This window comes from Drosophila miranda, assembly GCF_003369915.1.
Source record: "Drosophila miranda strain MSH22 chromosome Y unlocalized genomic scaffold, D.miranda_PacBio2.1 Contig_Y3_pilon, whole genome shotgun sequence".
Classification (NCBI taxonomy): Eukaryota; Metazoa; Arthropoda; class Insecta; order Diptera; family Drosophilidae; genus Drosophila; species Drosophila miranda.
This window is the reverse complement of record NW_022881625.1, coordinates 5,475,271-5,495,729: the sequence shown is the minus strand read 5'-3', so window position 1 is coordinate 5,495,729 and position 20,459 is coordinate 5,475,271. Positions and strand designations below refer to the sequence as shown.

Here is a 20,459-nt window from a genome sequence, read left to right as displayed (position 1 = left end):
TCCGATATCACAGGAGTGTGGATACCGAATTTGGTTGCTCTAGCTCTTATGGGTTCTGAGATCCTTGAACTCATATTTTGCAATTGGCAAAACCGACCATGAAACCTGTGTGTTAGAGAGAGGCAGAGCGAGAAAGAATGAAATTGTTTTCTTGATTCTGGCTATAATAATAACACGATCTGGTTCAGAATTTGCCCTCTAGAAGATATAGTCATCTTCTACGATTCTGCGTTTTTGCGAAATTGTGGATGCCACAGATTTTCGCCCTTTGTGGGAGCGGAAGTGGGCGGGGCAAAGTTTTGAAATTTTCTTGTAGCAGTGACATATCACAGAAGTCTGGATCCAAAACATCGTTGCTCTAGCTCCTATAGTCTTTGAGCATTAGGCGCTGAAGGGGACGGACAGACGGACGGACGGACAGACACAGACAGGGCTCAATCGACTCGGCTATTGATGCTGATCAAGAAAATATATACATACTTTATATATATACACTCAAACTGTGACATCATCGCCAGAACGAACGAGAGTTTTTGAAAAACGATTTCGAATGTGGGCCGGCAATGGTCACGATCACATTTTTGATGCCCTAAAAGGAAACGCCGAAGGTGGCTCGTTTTCTCAAGTGTCTATTGTTTCTTTCAAGAAAAGAAAATAAATAAGAAATAAACGAAATAATCGTGCCAGACCGTCAGTCGATCCCCTCAGATAGTGTGCAACAGCAGTAAACGGAGTCCAGTTCCATGTTTACTGCAAATTAATTTCTTGCTTTTAGCTACAAAAATGATCCGATCTGATCCAGATTCAGCAATCTAATAGATATGGTCATTATCTATGATTTTGCGTTTTTAGTTTTCTCGAATCTGCAATATTGTGGATGCAACAGATTTTCGTCCTTTGTGTGGGCGGAAGGGGGTGGGACGAAATTTTGAGATATACGTTTTATAGTGAGATCTAACAGGAGTGCGGATACTAAATTTGGTTACTCTAGCATTAATAGTCTCTGAGATTTGTGGATGCCCCACATTTTCGTCCTTTGCGGGGGCGGAAGGGGGTGTGGCGAAATTTCGACACAAAACGGTCAAGGTCCGATATCACAGGAGTGTGGATACCAAATTTGGTTGCTCTATGGGCTCTTATGGGTTCTGAGATCCTTGAACTCATATTTTGCAATTGGCAAAACCGACCATGAAACCTGTGTGTTAGAGAGAGGCAGAGCGAGAAAGAATGAAATTGTTTTCTTGATTCTGGCTATAATAATAACACGATCTGGTTCAGAATTTGCCCTCTAGAAGATATAGTCATCTTCTACGATTCTGCGTTTTTGCGAAATTGTGGATGCCACAGATTTTCGCCCTTTGTGGGAGCGGAAGTGGGCGGGGCAAAGTTTTGAAATTTTCTTGTAGCAGTGACATATCACAGAAGTCTGGATCCAAAACATCGTTGCTCTAGCTCCTATAGTCTTTGAGCATTAGGCGCTGAAGGGGACGGACAGACGGACGGACGGACAGACACAGACAGGGCTCAATCGACTCGGCTATTGATGCTGATCAAGAAAATATATACATACTTTATATATATACACTCAAACTGTGACATCATCGCCAGAACGAACGAGAGGTTTTGAAAAACGATTTCGAATGTGGGCCGGCAATGGTCACGATCACATTTTTGATGCCCTAAAAGGAAACGCCGAAGGTGGCTCGTTTTCTCAAGTGTCTATTGTTTCTTTCAAGAAAAGAAAATAAATAAGAAATAAACGAAATAATCGTGCCAGACCGTCAGTCGATCCCCTCAGATAGTGTGCAACAGCAGTAAACGGAGTCCAGTTCCATGTTTACTGCAAATTAATTTCTTGCTTTTAGCTACAAAAATGATCCGATCTGATCCAGATTCAGCAATCTAATAGATATGGTCATTATCTATGATTTTGCGTTTTTAGTTTTCTCGAATCTGCAATATTGTGGATGCAACAGATTTTCGTCCTTTGTGTGGGCGGAAGGGGGTGGGACGAAATTTTGAAATATACGTTTTATAGTGAGATCTAACAGGAGTGCGGATACTAAATTTGGTTACTCTAGCATTAATAGTCTCTGAGATTTGTGGATGCCCCACATTTTCGTCCTTTGCGGGGGCGGAAAGGGGTGTGGCGAAATTTCGACACAAAACGGTCAAGGTCCGATATCACAGGAGTGTGGATACCAAATTTGGTTGCTCTAGCTCTTACGGGTTCTGAGATCCTTGAACTCATATTTTGCAATTGGCAAAACCGACCATGAAACCTGTGTGTTAGAGAGAGACGGAGCGAGAAAGAATGAAATTGTTTTCTTGATTCTGGCTATAATAATTATACGATCTGGTTCAGATTTTGCACTCTAGAACATATAGTCATCCTCTACGATTCTGCGTTTTTGGTTTTCTTGTATCGACGAAATTGTGGATGCCACAGATTTTCGTCCTTTGTGGGAGCGGAAGTGGGCGTGGCAAAGTTTTGAAATTTTCTTGTAGCAGTGACATATCACAGAAGTCTGGATCCAAAACATCGTTGCTCTAGCATTTATAGTCTTTGAGCATTAGGCGCTGAAGGGGACGGACAGACGGACAGACGGACGGACGGACAGACGGAAGGACGGACAGACGGACAGACAGACATGGCTCAATCGACTCGGCTATTGATGCTGATCAAGAATATATATACTTTATGGGGTCGGAAACGATTCCTTCTGGACGTTACACACGTCCACTTTTACCACAAATCTAATATACCCCGATACTCATTTTGAGTAGCGGGTATAATAATGCCATAAATTGGATAAACAATCCAAGCACAGTTTGCCAAAAAACAGACTTTATGGACAAGCAATTTAGTTTAGTGTTTACTCTGCTCTCCTCCTCCCACGCAGCTAGAGGGTCTCTCGATCTGATCACATCACGTATTCGGGAAGGGTATGGTAAAATATCATTTGAGAAAGTTATAGCAGTGTAAGACAGTACGTATATAGTATAAATAATTGACAGACGATCGGAGAAACGCGGCTGATCCTGTGCAGCTGGACATATACATATTCAGCTTATCGAAGCTGAAGTGTTGTCATTTGCTGATTTCACTTTTGCAGCTGCACCAACACAAAGAACTTTAGTAGAGGATTCGGTGTGCAACTCAGAGCCAATTTTGTTGGGCAATTTCCTAGGCTCCAGCTCTCTCAGTCTACAAATTCCAGATGTTCCCACAGACAGAAAGAAGAACAGGGCTGAAAGGTTTATAAATATAAATTCACTCAAAGAAAAAATGAGAAGTCGAAACAGTTTTCGAATCGCGAATGAAGATAATCTCATTATTATTTTTCTTTTAAAACTATTAATAATGTCGTTGGACTCCCTTTCCTTTGTGACACACTTTATTCTCAAATTCCAGAGTGATACGAGTACTTCTTTTTTACCAGTATTATAGTATATACATATGTGAGCTCCAAGAGAAAGGGAAATAAAATTCCACTCCAGACTCCGTATACTCTGTGATTTCGACTGGTTTCCGTAGATGAAGCAAATGTTTAAGAGTTTAAGGGCAATTTGTGTTTTCCGAAGCTTTTCGTAATAAGTATAGATTACCTTGACTACATCAATATTTCTGAAAGTAGTGCTCTTAATTGCTAGGGTCAGATGCGACTGAGAGAGGAGTTGCTCACTTTTGAAAGTTAAGTTTTCTGTTAATTATTGTGATATTACGCCATTCTGTCAACCGATGTCTTAGTAAGACTTTGGGCCGAGCTTCAGCTTGGACAAACAATGAAGTTGTTTGTCAATTGCTTGGGCAAATACTCGTACTCAGGTGGAAAAACAAATATCAGAATGGGGAAGAGGTTAAGATGGGAGACAAGAAAATATCAAATAAAGGGCCAATTAAGGAAGGTGATTGTGCGATTCTGTTTATCTTATCAACGACAAATTTTGACCCCAGGGGCGTCATTTACAATCCTCAATTTGTTTGCATACTAAAGCAACATTAGCCGAAGAGCTACCTACAAAAGAGAAGACGATGTTTCCTGATTCCCAATTCGTAGGCTATTGATAAACAATCAGTGGGGGAATATTCAAATTAGCCAGGTCTCATGTGTCATTAGCCGATTTCTCACACATTTCAAGCATCAAAGCAGACAGCAGACAGAACGGAACAGAACAGAACAGAACAGAACAGAACACAACAGAGCGGAGAAGACGTTGAGCTGACGGCTGGAGGGATCAGATCCCACAGAAGAAGCCGCCTTGAAATTTACGAAAAGAGCCGCCTATAAATCGCAAGATTTCAGCACTGCCCAGGGCTTTATCTAAAGCTCCATTCGGAACAGTATTCAAAGCATAAAGCGTAACCAATTGATTGCTAATTGATATTGATGTGTCGATTATTTTATGATTATTCTTTATGATCGTTAAATTTTGATATACCAAAAGGCGAGCGAGATCGAACACCAAACTTGATTCAAATTTGTAGATCACTTTGAACAATCAAGGCACTCCCTGAGTACTTCTCAGGCCTTGTCTTACCTTGTCTTCAGTTGGATTGTTATAATTTAATAACTACACGGGAGGGCAAATTAAGTCTGTAGTTCGGGTACCACAAAAACCACTTAAAGACGCTTTCTTTAATTGCCCCCAAAACGAAGATTTGGTTTTTATTTTTCGAGAAACCTGTGGGGTAGCTTTCGGCTGCGGATGTGGCTGTGACTGTGGCTCTGACTGTGGCTCTGCCTCCAGCTGCTGGCCAGCTCCATGGGCAGACAGTCATTTGTGTGAAAATCATCGTAGCAGGAAGCGTTGTCAAATACCGTTTGTTGCGGGGGTCGGTCCACTCTCATGCTTTTGTTTCGGCCATTTCAAGGTCTGTACAGAAACCGTCTGTTGGGTCAGACCTCCCTCCATTGACCAGAGCAGAGCTCTAACAATGCGGGTTCTGGCATCATTTTCATAGAAACGGCATTAGAAGTTACTCATACGAAGCGTGGGTTGGATAAGATTAACGAAAGCCCACATAGACATAGCTCATCCTCCCCATTCTCACTTGACTCTTTGCAGACAGCAGAATGAGCTCTAACAACTGCGGTTTCAACGATCCGCAGGGCCAGTTGAGCGCAGCCCTCGCTAATCGGGACATACGGGAATTCCACACTGCCCTGGACAGTGGTGCCCAGGCCAATCGCCAGGACGATCGAATGACTCTCAGGTGGGCTCCTGCATTCAGGTGCTGCTCGAGTACGGAGCCTCTCCGAATTTGGTGGATCAGGGCGAGTTCACGCCCCTCCACCATGTGCTGAAGAGTAGAAAGATTGAGGCAGGCACTAAGCTGGAGCTGATCCGACTTTTCCTGAAACAACCACAGTTGGACATTGACAGCTATCGGAACGGGCAGGTACGCCAGATGCTGAGGGATCAGTATCCTGAACTGCCGTTGCCGGAGCTGCGCGAGGCCGGAGCAGAGATCGACTGCGAGCGACTCCTCCGCACGCTGCGGGACGGAGACGAGAACCAGTTCGAGCAACAGTTCGCGGAGTACCACCAGAACGTCAGCGGAAGCGCAGACAACCAATGCAATGCCAAACAGGAGGAGTATCAGTCCCTGCTGGCGGAGAGTATCAAGCGGGGCAAGCAGCGAGCCTTTGAGGCCATCCTCGAGACGGGCATCAACATTAATCCTTCAAAATTGAGCGACATCAGCCCCGTGGAGTTGGCCATAATCTGGGGCCAACACAGGGCGCTAGAGAAGCTGTTGAAGCATCCGCAGCTGAGGCTGACATCGCATTCCAAGCTGCTGAACGCGGTTATCAGTCGCCTGGGTGAGCAGCCGCTGGACGACTTCCGTGACCACCAGCGCTGCTTCCAGCTGCTGCTCGAGAGCGATCGTGTGGACATCAATGAGGCGGACAAGGCTGGCCTGGTGCCACTCTCCTATGCGGTCAAGTATCGCAACACAAAGGTGGCACAGGAGCTTCTACGGCAGGGAGCGTACATCGGGGCGAGAAGCGCGTTCGGAGATCTTCCCATACAGGAGATGGACCCGAAAGTGCTGGAGGAGCACTTCAATTCCTGCATCACCACCAACGGGGAGAAGCCCGGTGACCAGAGTTTCGAGATCATCATCAACTACAAGAATCTGATGAGACGCCAGCGAGAGCCCGGGCAGTCGGACAAGCGGAGCATTGGCCATCCTCGCCAATTGGAGGACGAGATGACTCCAATCGCATACATCGCCGATTCCAAGGAGCTGCGTTACCTGCTGCAGCACCCGCTAATCTCGAGTTTCCTTTTCCTCAAGTGGCACCGCCTCTCGGTGATCTTCTATCTGAACTTTCTACTTTACTCTCTCTTCACTGCCTCCATTATCACGCATACGCTCCTTAAGTTCCACGAAAGCGACCACACGGGCCTGACTGCCCTCTTCGGCCTGTTACCTGCTGCAGAACCGCTAATCTCGAGTTTCCTCTTCCTCAAGTGGCACCGCCTCTCGGTGATCTTCTATCTGAACTTTCTACTTTACTCTCTCTTCACTGCCTCCATTATCACGCATACGCTCCTTAAGTTCCACGAAAGCGACCACACGGGCCTGACTGCCCTCTTCGGCCTGTTCTCTTGGATAGGGATTGTGTATCTCATGATCCGAGAGGTCATACAGCTTGCCATGTCGCCGCTGCTGTACTTCAGGTCCATCACGAACCTGATGGAGGTGGCTCTCATTGTCTTGTCGATCCTAACCTGCATGGAAGCCAGCTACGACAAGGAGACGCAGCGCATACTGGCCGTCTTCACCATTCTGCTGGTGTCCGTAGAGTTCTGCCTGCTGGTTGGCTCCCCGCCAGTACTCTCAATTTCGATGCACATGCTCATGCTGCGCGCCGTCTCCAGCAGCTTCATCAAGAGCTTTGCTCTCTACTCGATCTTTGTGCTTACGTTTAGCCTGTGCTTCTACATACTGTTTGGCAAGCCCCAGGTGGATTCCTCCTCTCCGAAGGACAGCACGCCAGAGCCAGCAAAGGAGGGAGAAGATGATGGTCACTTCAACACATTCTCCGTGCCCATCGAGGCGCTCATCAAGACGATTGTGATGCTCACAGGAGATTTGATGCCGGTGACATAAAGTTTGACAGCGTCTACACTTACCTGATCTTCCTGCTCTTTGTGTTCTTCATGACCATTGTGCTGTTCAATCTCCTGAATGGTCTGGCTGTCAGCGATACTCAGGTGGGTTTACATTTCCTTTTCTTCCTCGGCTTTATCCAACTGTTTTCTCCCCTCTCTTTTCCCACAGGCCATCAAGGCCCAGGCGGAACTGAACGGCGCCATTGTCCGCACCAATCTGCTGACCCGCTACGAGCAAGTTCTCACTGGCCGACATGGACACGCTCAGACCTCATCGTCCCAGTTGAACAAAGGCAGTCGGTTCGCTCGAGGAAGACCATGAGCTAGTCACCGGTTCAATCGTAATTTTCTTCATGCTTTTCTTGAGTTTCACGCCCTCGTGGCTTTTCCCACACTTGGGACCCCACTAGGCAGAAAAGCGAAAGGAGAGAAAATCTTCACTGATGAATCGCCTGATCGGATCGGATGGGCTGTTATATACTCACAACACATACTCATTGGCCGCATTTGCGAATCGCTGGGCTGTCAACAATCTTGAATTGAAAGAGTGTCGGCACTTCGGTGTGCCAAAGATACATATCTTTACCCCTTGAATCAGCTCGTGTTGATTTTTCTGCCGTGCATTGCACTTTTGAGCTCAGGTCCTAAACGAGAGTCACACACCACACACATGCACATTATTATCATTATCATCATCATTATGATAATGACTGTGAGCGAACGAATGCTGATGAAGCCTCATTGTCAATGTCGAAAGTTATGGGATTGGTTAAAGAAACCCAAGGTGGGATATGAAAAGTATTGCGTTCTGCTCTGGCATAGGATCCCAGCTTTAATTTTAGGGGGATTCCCCTTCCAAGCAACGATGCGACAATCAACGGACATTGATTAACAACTGTATGTACATATGCATCTACAGTGCGTACACAGCAAGGCAGGCGCGATTAGATACAGGCCAGCGCCGAGCAGCGTAGACACCCAGTACCCTGCCACCCTCCGAGGGAAACAGAAAGCGATGAAGAGCGTATCCAATGAATTAATATTTCATTCTAGAACGCAGTTGTCTGCGTTAGTTGGGCACACACACACATAGTACATATATGCTGGCAGCGTTCCCATTCAATCTACTCGACGGCTGATGCACGCCAGTAGCCCCCGCTGGAAACTTCCGCAGATTCTGGAACGCAGAGGATGCGGGCTATCGGCGACAGGGGAATACTACTAAGCAGAAAGAGAAGGCGAGTTCATATTATTGCCAATTTAATGCAAGAAAAATAAAGAGAGTGGAGTGGGCGATGCCAAAGGCAGAAGAAAGAAAGGCCGTAAACCAAAAGAAGAAGACCTGTCTCGCTCTCTCTCGTGGGAATTGACTTTGAATTTCGAATATTTCGGTATCTATTTTCATTGCGGCCAAAAACGGAGAGACGATTCCGTGTATTGCGATGCCAGCATCAACGAAAATAGTCCATTCTTGTCGGCGGAACCTTCGGGGGGACCTGCAGCCCCGGCTGCTGCTGCTGCTGCTGGTCGGTAAAGACGAAGGATCCCATGGATCCGAAAATACCCCGCGAGCGGGTGAATGGGGAACGTGGATTGTTAATAGTTGGATTCATCTTATTCCAGCACCTGTGAGGAAATATTCGTTCATGGGCTTTGTTTTGTATTTGTAATTTTATTTACTTTATGTTCCCTGTGCTTTCGATATTTGCTGCCGTTCTCTGTGTTGTGCCGCTCTCTCCAGATATTCGTACTGAATGATTACCAGAGCCAGTTCTGAACGGCTCCAAGGGATAGTTCAGGGCCCACTTCGATGTTGTGTTTCGAATCACAGGTCAGGTGACGTACTTTCCCTGAGCAGAGCTGCGACTTGCAATAGTTGATCGCCTTTGTTGGTTTGGGATAGGACTTGCGATAAATACCATGCCACCATACTCCTTGGTGTGGCCGAAATGTTGGCTACCATTCTGGGATTAAGGAGTTAAGGGTTAAGGTTTAAGGAGAGTGGGGGAGGGGGGGGGTATATTTTTGCTTGGCTTTACATCTTCCTTAAGCTGCTGTTTTGTGTCACAGCCAACCTGTCATTTGTACATTGAATTGCTGCTCGAGAGGTCTCTTTGGAGTCCTCTGTTCCCCGTGTACAAATTTACATAAATTCACAGGAAGCACTTAAGATTAATAGGCCCCCTATCCCCCTCTACTCCCACTCCCCCTTTTGGTGGTGTCATGGGTTAAGCATTTGCTGTGTTCGGCATTCAATTTGTGGCTTGATTTCTTACCTTTTATGATGCGCTATACGGCTGTAATCCATGTAGGACATGCACTTTGTTTATCCATTCAAAGGCGCTAAAGAGGGTAGTCCTGTAATCCAAAAGGGCATCCAGTATATCCAAAACGAAGCAGACCAGCCAGGCGGTTGACCAGAAGCTTAACGAGGCTTAAAATTTCCAAGAGGCCGCCAGCCGGCAAGTGTCATTGCAGTCCCTCCAGGCGACTCCACTCCAGTCCAGTTTTTTCCCAAACTGTGCGACGTGAATAACTTGATGACGCCCAAAGGCGCCCACACAATATAAATACTCCTCCCTTTATTGTCAATAAGTTTATTTTCAGTCGTTACATTTACGAATAACAGGCGAGTTTTTCTACTCAAATCAAATATTAAAATTAAAAAACGAAACAGTTATTGGTTGATGTCTTTCAGCTTCTCTGGATCAGTCTACTCAAGCCAAATCAAATATTAAAATTAAAAAACGAAACAGTTATTGGTTGATGTCCTTCAGCTTCTCTGCATCCGTCTTGGCGGCCCACAAGCGGCACCCAATTTTTTTATAGTCATCGCTGCCCAGTTTCCTCTGATAATCTTAACACGGTCACAAAAACACATTTGTGAACGTTTTTACAACTGTATTCACTGCCCTTCGGGCAAGACATTCCCCTCAGTCTGCGCACAGCCGCACAAGAGGGGCAATAAAAACTTCGCTTATCAGCTACCGTATAATGAATGCGAATAGTTCATCTGACTCTCGGCTTAGAAATAAGCGGACTGATCATGAGAGAATGCTTCTTATATCAGGCAAATTGCCTTCTGAGATTCGTTCTGAGTACCGTTCAGAGGCTGAACGCTCTACATGCACAGAAACCACAACAACAGTAACATTCACTAGTGCCACCAACAACACCACCTACACCATGGCAACTGCTACAATAAGCAGTATCTGCCCTGCACTAAGCTTTGATAGCCAAGAAGCTCCATATCCACATGCTCAAAAACGGAGAACGGGCAAAAGAAAAAACGATCAGACTTTGTCATCTAAATCTAAACGAGGGAGCGGCGGCCGGGACCTGGGCTTGCCCCCCACTACAAGCCAACAGGCAAACACCAACAACAGATTTTCCATTCTTGACACGAACATCCCAAGTGATAGTAATAATGAGGAAGTTCGGATGAATGTAGATGCAGACGCTGGAAATGACCAACTGGATGAACACCTTTATGAAGCAGTTAATACAGACCAGTGTCTGCAAGGAGAATCAACGAGCTCTGGTAATCAGCTTAAAGGCCCTCCAAAACCACCGCAAATAGTTGTCAATATTAGCAACTTAAATGACTTATTTGATGTCATAAAGGACGTTGCAAATTTGAATAACGTTGTCGTCAAAGCTAACCAGGGGAAACGGTCAGAATCCTCCCCAAAGACAGTGATACCTATAGAGCAATTGTCGATTGTTTCGATGCCATTGGATTAGAATTCCACACATCCCAATTGCAGACTGAAAAGCCTCATAGAATTGTTGTAAGAGACCTACATCATAGCACCCTAAACAATGATATTACCGCTTCGAGGTCCTTCACATCCATAATCCAAGCTCAAGGACTAACAAGGACGAAAAACTTAATATTTTTTTTCATTAATATTAAGCCTTGTGCAAAAATTAACGAAATTTACCAAGTCAAGACCCTTTGCCGCTAAAAAAAATAAGGATTGAAAGGATGCGAAAATCCACAGAGATTGCTCAATGTCGTCGATGCCAGGATTTCGGCCACACAGCCAAATACTGCCGCCGACATCACAACTGTGCCAGATGCGGTGAAAATCACCAAACCTCACAATGCACACGCCCCCTAGATGCACAGCCAACCTGCATTCACTGCTCTGGAAGCCATATGGCCAGTTACAAAGGATGCCAATGGTATCAGGAGTTTCTACGCCGATCAATGGGATCCGCAAAGAAGGCAATTAATACGAACAGGACGGGTCATGTCCCCTTAAATAATCAAGTGGCATATGCTTACTCTACCACACTTCCTGGAGACCAGCAACAGTTTCCTACCTTGCAGTCTAGTCACAAAAAGGGGGCTAATAGACCAACAATACAGCAGCACCAGCGAAATATTGTTCAGCACCAACCTTTGGTAGGCACTAGAAGTAATACAGGAGCCTCCTATGCTGCCGTAGCAAATGGTAATTCAAATGCAATACCTGCTACACCTGCTCAGCGTCGTTTTCATAGTCTACAAGCGCATCAGCCACAAGGATTGAATAACCAGCAACAGAATTCATATGAAGTTCATGCACTGCTACAACAACAGCAGATAAAATTTCAACAATGGCAACAACAGCTCCAACAGCAGCAGCAGCAGCAGTTTCTTATGTGGCTACAGCAACAGCAGCAAGAACAGCAGAAGCATAATAGTCAAGCCAATCAACGCCTTGAAAAACTTGATAAAATGGTTTTTGAATTGGCCAACACGATTAAGCAATGGGCTGGATCTAATCTTCAGCTCCAGAACAACGTTTCAGCATCTCAATGAACCCACTAAAAGTTCTCATCTGGAATGCTAACGGCATTTCAGGGAAAGCAAAAGAAGTTGAGCTCTTCGCGCACAAGAATAGCGTTGACATTCTTCTTTTGACGGAGATCAGAATTAAAAGAGGGGCAGCTGTAAAAATAAATGGATATGCCTTCTATCCAGCCTTCAAGCCATCGCGGAATAATAATAGCGTTGGTGGAGTTACGGTTTTAGTTAAGACTTCGCTTCGTCATTTTCCACAAAGGGTCATTGAGACACGCAGCATGCAAATGTCAGCAGTAAAAGTAGCCACAGGACTGGGCGATGTGGAGTTCAGCGCCATTTACTGCCCTCCCAGAGTCAGGATTGAGGAAAGACATTACATCGATGCACTCCGTGCTTGCGGGCAAAGGTATTTGGTTGGTGGTGACTGGAATGCCCGACACTGGCTGTGGGGAGACACTTACAATTCCCCTAGGGGGCGAGAGCTAGCGGAAGCCATCTCTGCTACTGGCGCTAAGATCCTTGCAACTGGATCACCAACCAGGTACCCATATGTACTCAATCACACGCCGTCCTGCATAGACTTCGCAGTACATCATGGTATTCCGGATTCTCGAGCAACAATAAGTCAGAGCTGGGATCTGGACTCCGACCATCTGGCCTTAGTCATCAGCATTACAACAGATGGCATTATAGAAAATCCAAGCCCTCATCTAGTCACCAAGCACACTGATCTGCTCGCATTTAGGCAACATTTGGAGAGTGCTTCCTGTGATTTTATGTAAATTTGTACACGGGGAACAGAGGACTCCAAAGAGACCTCTCGAGCAGCAATTCAATGTACAAATGACAGGTTGGCTGTGACCCAAAACAGCAGCTTAAGGAAGATGTAAAGCCAAGCAAAAACAAACCCCCCCCTCCACCACTCTCCTTAACCCTTAACCCTTAACTCCTTAATCGCAGAATGGTAGCCAACATTTCGGCCACACCAAGGAGTATGGTGGCATGGTATTTATCGCAAGTCCTATCCCAAACCAACAAAGCCGATCAACTATTGCAAGTCGCAGCTCTGCCCAGGGAAAGTACGTCACCTGACCTGTGATTCGAAACATAACATCGAAGTGGGCCCTGAACTATCACTTGCTGCCGTTCAGAACTGGCTCTGGAAATCATTCAGTACGAATATCTGGAGAGAGCGGCACAACACAGAACGGCAGCAAATATCGAAAGCACAGGGAACATAAAGTAAATAAAATTACAAATACAAAACAAAGCCCATGAACGAATATTTCCTCACAGGTGCTGGAATAAGATGAATCCAACTATTAACAATCCACTTTCCCCATTCACCCGCTCGCGGGGTATTTTCGGATCCATGGGATCCTTCGTCTTTACCGACCAGCAGCAGCAGCAGCAGCCGGGGCTGCAGGTCCCCCCGAAGGTTCCGCCGACAAGAATGGACTCAATGCGATGCCCTTCCTAGGCCAAATCCACACCAGTCCTCTGCTGTCCCGCCCAATGGGTCCAATAGGTCACGCTCACCCCCCCACCTTCCCTCCGATGGGGGATTCAGATGGGTGAGCGGCAGCAGCCCAGACTCCCCTTCCCCCCAGGACATAACTTACCCCCGGCTCCCTTGCAGATTCAATGCTGTGCCACAGATGTGGTCAAGGACGTGCTGCTGGTGCTGCAACTGCTGTGCTGCGCGGTGTTCTGGCTGGTCGAGAAGACCGTGGGCTTCAACGAAACCGTCGGCTCGAAGCGCCACCGATTGTGGAACAGCAAGTTCAAGCTGCGCACCATCCAGCGCCAGTTGCTGTGGCGCATGGCCAATGCCCGGGGCGACGAGACGCTCGTCTTCTTTGCCGTGCTCATGACCACGCCCTGGCTGTTCTCCCTCAGCCTTCGGGATTCATCCTGTCCCTGGCGGCGCTCCTGAAGAAGACCGTCGAGCAGCTGGTGTTCCAGATACGCCTGCACCTCGTGCTCTAGGGGCAGCCATCGAGCAGAAAGCAGCAAGCAGTATCCAATCACACACTGACAGAAGACACACGGCCACACGCCCGACACTCCACCCCTCCCCTCAGAGATGTTTGCACTTCCATTTGGGCATCTATTTTCGTTGATGCTGGCATCGCAATACACGGAATCGTCTCTCCGTTTTTGGCCGCAATGAAAATAGATACCGAAATATTCGAAATTCAAAGTCAATTCCCACGAGAGAGAGCGAGACAGGCCTTCTTCTTTTGGTTTACGGCCTTTCTTTCTTCTACCTTTGGCATCGCCCACTCCACTCTCTTTATTTTTCTTGCATTAAATTGGCAATAATATGAACTCGCCTTCTCTTTCTGCTTAATAGTATTCCCCTGTCGCCGATAGCCCGCATCCTCTGCGTTCCAGAATCTGCGGAAGTTTCCAGCGGGGGCTACTGGCGTGCATCAGCCGTCGAGTAGATTGAATGGGAACGCTGCCAGCATATATGTACTATGTGTGTGTGTGCCCAACTAACGCAGACAACTGCGTTCTAGAATGAAATATTAATTCATTGGATACGCACACACAGATCCCCCTTCATCGCTCTCTGTTTCCCTCGGAGGGTGGCAGGGTACTGGGTGTCTACGCTGCTCGGCGCTGGCCTGTATCTAATCGCGCCTGCCTTGCTGTGTACCCACTGTAGATGCATATGTACATACAGTTGTTAATCAATGTCCGTTGATTGTCGCATCGTTGCTTGGAAGGGGAATCCCCCCAATATTAAAGCTGGGATCCTATGCCAGAGCAGAACGCAATACTTTTCATATCCCACCTTGGGTTTCCTTAACCAATCCCATAACTTTCGACATTGACAATGAGGCTTCATCAGCATTCGTTCGCTCACAGTCATTATCATAATGATGATGATAATGATAATAATGTGCATGTGTGTGGTGTGTGACTCTCGTTTAGGACCTGAGCTCAAAAGTGCAATGCACGGCAGAAAAATCAACACTAGCTGATTCAAGGGGTAAAGATATGTATCTTTGGCACACCGAAGTGCCGACACTCTTTCAATTCAAGCTTGTTGACAGCCCAGCGATTCGCAAATGCGGCCAATGAGTATGTGTTGTGAGTATATAACAGCCCATCCGATCCGATCAGGCGATTCATCAGTGAAGATTTTCTCTCCTTTCGCTTTTCTGCCTAGTGGGGTCCCAAGTGTGGGAAAAGCCACGAAGGCGTGAAACTCAAGAAAAGCATGAAGAAAATTACGATTGAACCGGTGACTAGCTCATGGTCTTCCTCGAGCGAACCGACTGCCTTTGTTCAACTGGGACGATGAGGTCTGAGCGTGTCCATGTCGGCCAGTGAGAACTTGCTCGTAGCGGGTCAGCAGATTGGTGCGGACAATGGCGCCGTTCAGTTCCGCCTGGGCCTTGATGGCCTGTGGGAAAAGAGAGGGGAGAAAACAGTTGGATAAAGCCGAGGAAGAAAAGGAAATGTAAACCCACCTGAGTATCGCTGACAGCCAGACCATTCAGGAGATTGAACAGCACAATGGTCATGAAGAACACAAAGAGCAGGAAGATCAGGTAAGTGTAGACGCTGTCAAACTTTATGTCACCGGCATCAAATCTCCTGTGAGCATCACAATCGTCTTGATGAGCGCCTCGATGGGCACGGAGAATGTGTTGAAGTGACCATCATCTTCTCCCTCCTTTGCTGGCTCTGGCGTGCTGTCCTTCGGAGAGGAGGAATCCACCTGGGGCTTGCCAAACAGTATGTAGAAGCACAGACTAAACGTAAGCACAAAGATCGAGTAGAGAGCAAAGCTCTTGATGAAGCTGCTGGAGACGGCTCGCAGCATGAGCATGTGCGTCGAAATTGAGAGTACTGGCAGGGAGCCAACCAGCAGGCAGAACTCTACGGACTCCAGCAGAATGGTGAAGACGGCCAGTATGCGCTGCGTCTCCTTGTCGTAGTTGGCTTCCATGCAGGTTAGGATCGACAAGACAATGAGAGCCACCTCCATCAGGTTCGTGATGGACCTGAAGTACAGCAGCGGCGACATGGCAAGCTGTATGACCTCTCGGATCATGAGATACACAATCCCTATCCAAGAGAACAGGCCGAAGAGGGCAGTCAGGCCCGTGTGGTCGCTTTCGTGGAACTTAAGGAGCGTATGCGTGATAATGGAGGCAGTGAAGAGAGAGTAAAGTAGAAAGTTCAGATAGAAGATCACCGAGAGGCGGTGCCACTTGAGGAAGAGGAATCTCGAGATTAGCGGGTGCTGCAGCAGGTAACGCAGCTCCTTGGAATCGGCGATGTATGCGAATGGAGTCATCTCGTCCTCCAATTGGTGGGATGGCCAATGCTCCGCTTGTCCGACTGCCCGGGCTCTCGCTGGCGTCTCATCAGATTCTTGTAGTTGATGATCTCGAAACTCTGGTCACCGGGCTTCTCCCCGTTGGTGGTGATGCAGGAATCGAAGTGCTCCTCCAGCACTTTCGGGTCCATCTCCTGTATGGGAAGATCTCCGAACGCGCTTCTCGCCCCGATGTACGCTCCCTGACGTAGAAGCTCCTGTGCCACCTTTGTGTTGCGATACTTGACCGCATAGGAGAGTGGCACCAGGCCAGCCTTGTCCGCCTAATTCATGTCCACACGATCGCTCTCGAGCAGCAGCTGGAAGCAGCGGTGGTGGTCACTGAAGTCGTCCAGCGGCTGCTCACCCAGGCGACTGATAACCGCGTTCAGCAGCTTGGAATGCGATGTCAGCCTCAGCTGCGGATGCTTCAACAGCTTCTCCAGCGCCCTGTGTTTGCCCCAGATTATGGCCAACTCCACGGGGCTGATGTCGCTCAATTTTGAAGGATTAATGTTGATGCCCGTCTCGAGGATGGCCTCAAAGGCTCGCTGCTTGCCCCGCTTGATACTCTCCGCCAGCAGGGACTGATACTCCTCCTGGTTGGCATTGCATTGGTTGTCTGCGCTTCCGCTGACGTTCTGGTGGTACTCCGCGAACTGTTGCTCGAACTGGTTCTCGTCTCCGTCCCGCAGCGTGCGGAGGAGTCGCTCGCAGTCGATCTCTGCTCCGGCCTCGCGCAGCTCCGGCAACGGCAGTTCCGAATACTGATCCCTCAGCATCTGGCGTACCTGCCCGTTCCGATAGCTGTCAATGTCCAACTGTGGTTGTTTCAGGAAAATTCAGATCAGCTCCAGCTTAGTGCCTGCCTCAATCTTTCTATTCTTCAGCATATGGTGGAGGGGCGTGAACTCGCCCTGATCCACCAAATTCGGAGAGGCTCCGTACTCGAGCAGCAGCTGAATGCAGGAGCCCACCTGAGAGGCATTCGATCGTCTTGGCGATTGGCCTGGGCACCGCTGTCCAGGGCAGTGTGGAATTCCCGTATGTCCCGATTAGCGAGGGCTGCGCTCAACTGGCCCTGCGGATCGATGAAACCGCAGTTGGTAGAGCTCATTCTGCTGTCTGCAAAGAGTCAAGTGAGAATGGGGAGGATGAGCTATGTCTATGTGGGTTTTCGTTAATCTTATCCAACCCACGCTTCGTATGAGTAACTTCTAATGCCGTTTCTATGAAAATGATGCCAGAACCCGCATTGTTAGAGCTCTGCTCTGGTCAATGGAGGGAGGTCTGACCCAACAGACGGTTTCTGTACAGACCTTGAAATGGCCGAAACAAAAGCATGAGAGTGGACCGACCCCCGCAACAAACGGTATTTGACAACGCTTCATGCTACGATGATTTTCACACAAATGACTGTCTCCATGGAGCTGGCCAGCAGCTGGAGGCAGAGCCACAGTCAGAGCCACAGTCACAGCCACATCCGCAGCCGAAAGCTACCCCACAGGTTTCTCGAAAAATAAAAACCAAATCTTCGTTTTGGGGGCAATTAAAGAAAGCGTCTTTAAGTAGTTTTTGTGGTACCCGAACTACAGACTTAATTTGCCCTCCCGTGTAGTTATTAAATTATAACAATCCAACTGAAGACAAGGTAAGACAAGGCCTGAGTGGCTTGATTGTTCAAAGTGATCTACAAATTTGAATCAAGTTTGGTGTTCGATCTCGCTCGCCTTTTGGTATATCAAAATTTAACGATCATAAAGAATAATCATAAAATAATCGACACATCAATATTAATTAGCAATCAATTGGTTACGCTTTATGCTTTGAATACTGTTCCGAATGAAGCTTTAGATAAAGCCCTGGGCAGTGCTGAAATCCTGCGATTTATAGGCGGCTCTTTTCGTAAATTTCAAGGCGGCTTCTTCTGTGGGATCTGATCCCTCCAGCCGTCAGCTCAACGTCTTCTCCGCTCTGTTGTGTTCTGTTCTGTTCTTTTCCGTTCTGTCTGCTGTCTGCTTTGATGCTTGAAATGTGTGAGAAATCGGCTAATCACACATGAGACCTGGCTAATTTGAATATTCCCCCACTGATTGTTTATCAATAGCCTACGAATTGGGAATCAGGAAACATCGTCTTCTCTTTTGTAGGTAGCTCTTCGGCTAATGTTGCTTGTAGTGTTCAGTCTTCGCCAATGAGTTAGGGCCAGAGCCTATTTAGGCTCTAACTCCGACATTGGCCAATAGATGGTTTTTTTCTGACCTCATGTTAATAGGACGCTGTGCTCGGGTCCAGCTCGTCGGATTGGTCGGGGTTCTTTCTCCCCTAGCTACACAGTTTTCCTGACACAAATCAATATAATGCGATTAAAAAAAAATTAAACAGGATCTCGACGTTAATATCAATAACCAATAAAGAAAACTCATTTCTACTCTGCGCCGATACGCATTTAGAAACCGCTTAGAATAAGGTGTAGTTCGTCTTCTGTCTGATGGAGGGAACAGCGGTGATGTATGTCCCTAGTCTTTACCCACCCAACCATGACAAACGCGTTTACATTCGGGCGTTGTCCCATTTCAAAGATTCAACATCTTCTAGTGCATTGTGAGAGAGACAAGCATAAGTACTTGACGGACGGAGACAATATTTAGTTTAGGCAGACATATTCATGATTACCAATTCATTTTATTTTTATGTTAAATGTCCCTAACCATAAGAGATTGTATTGATATTTTTTTACATAAATTACAGATATAATCCGATTCCTTACATTTACAAATAAACAAAAATATACAGACTTCCTTCTTCTTGGATCAGCAAAAAATTATTTGAGCATTTGAGGGGGGAAATATTCTTTCAAATCAGTATATATAGATCTACTTTAACAAACTTACGCCTGCATTGGTGTATAGGCATTGTGGTTTCAGCCACTAGTGGTACTCACAGTAATTGATGAAACTCATCGGTGTATCGTTGGGCCCAAGATGACTTTGACGGATTCATTTATATACGCTGTGTAATTTAGAGGTTGGTCAGTTTAAATGTATGTATATATATAAAGAGAAACACATTATCCCAAACTCATATTGCTCAGTTTTCAAAATCTTCAGTTACTTTACAAATTTACTCATTGGAGGAAGCTATTTAGTTACTACATTAATCAACACAATGATAAACGAGATATGAATATGTGGATCTAAACAGCTGGTTCTTAGAGCAGCAGCGTGTAGATTTTTATGTGATAATCATAAAGGCAAACGGGAACTTGCACTTGAAATTTAACTTGAGAAACACGGGAATCAAAATAAAACAAAAATCTGCTGACAGCAAGAGTGGTTCTGAGGCAATGTGGTTTAGGCTAGCCTAATTACTTAATCCTTTGTAAATTTGCGTAGGTTGGTGACGATTATGTCCTCCGGCTTTTTGAGATCGGCAGGTTCAAACTGAAGTTCGGAAATCCAGCAGTGGTGTATGGTGGTTGGTCTTTCACGAGCCGTAAATGATTTCCGATATTGAGCTAGCCCAACGTCAACGGTTCAGCCTTTACTTTGCCGCCGTGGATGTGCACTGCACTAACTCCCAAACGGTCAGCTTTGTTGTTTTAGTAGTTGATACCGTAGATTGGTTGGCCGGCTTGGCTGTATTAAGATTTTCCAGTACTCCTATCCCTAAATAAAACTGTGTCAGAACCTTATCTTTCCACGGTGGACTAACGTACCTTTGCTTCTTTCAAGAATTTCACTTTATTTGCACTTTTCCCTCGGGTAGTTCAGCTAACGCCACTCTTCGGATTTATTAATCCAAATAAACAGTGGATGATTAAATAATAATAGCGAAAAATTGGAAGTTATGTAACTCCACGTGTCTTCACCATTCACTCTGCGATTGTTATCACGAAAATCTATATATACGTGTGCCGTAAGTGAAACTATGCAGGGGAATGATTTCACATGAAGAAAGTCTATTCGCCTGTACCTATTGCGTTCCTAAGCTGAGCTTTAAGCTTTAACATAACTGTGCAATCGGATGATCTTCTGGATCTCCTGCATTCCACCAATTTCTTCGAGCTATGCTAGCGAGGGCGGTATGAAAAGTATCTTTCTAGAAAGTGTACCTAACTTGTTCGACCTTTTCCTTTTTCTTTTGATTTTCGAATAGTTGGACACTACAACCACAGATAATGAAACAAGACCTGCT

The 20,459-nt window shown here is 46.4% G+C and overlaps 1 long non-coding RNA gene across 1 annotated transcript; it reads right to left on the bottom strand.

The window, feature by feature from the left end:
- Positions 1 to 19,746: 19,746 nt before the first annotated feature.
- LOC117194460 lies at positions 19,747 to 20,074 on the bottom strand. Its single transcript, XR_004474830.1, has 2 exons — positions 19,981 to 20,074; positions 19,747 to 19,930 (listed from the first exon to the last, which is right to left on the bottom strand). It is a non-coding gene; the product is annotated as an uncharacterized LOC117194460 (long non-coding RNA).
- Positions 20,075 to 20,459: the final 385 nt, after the last annotated feature.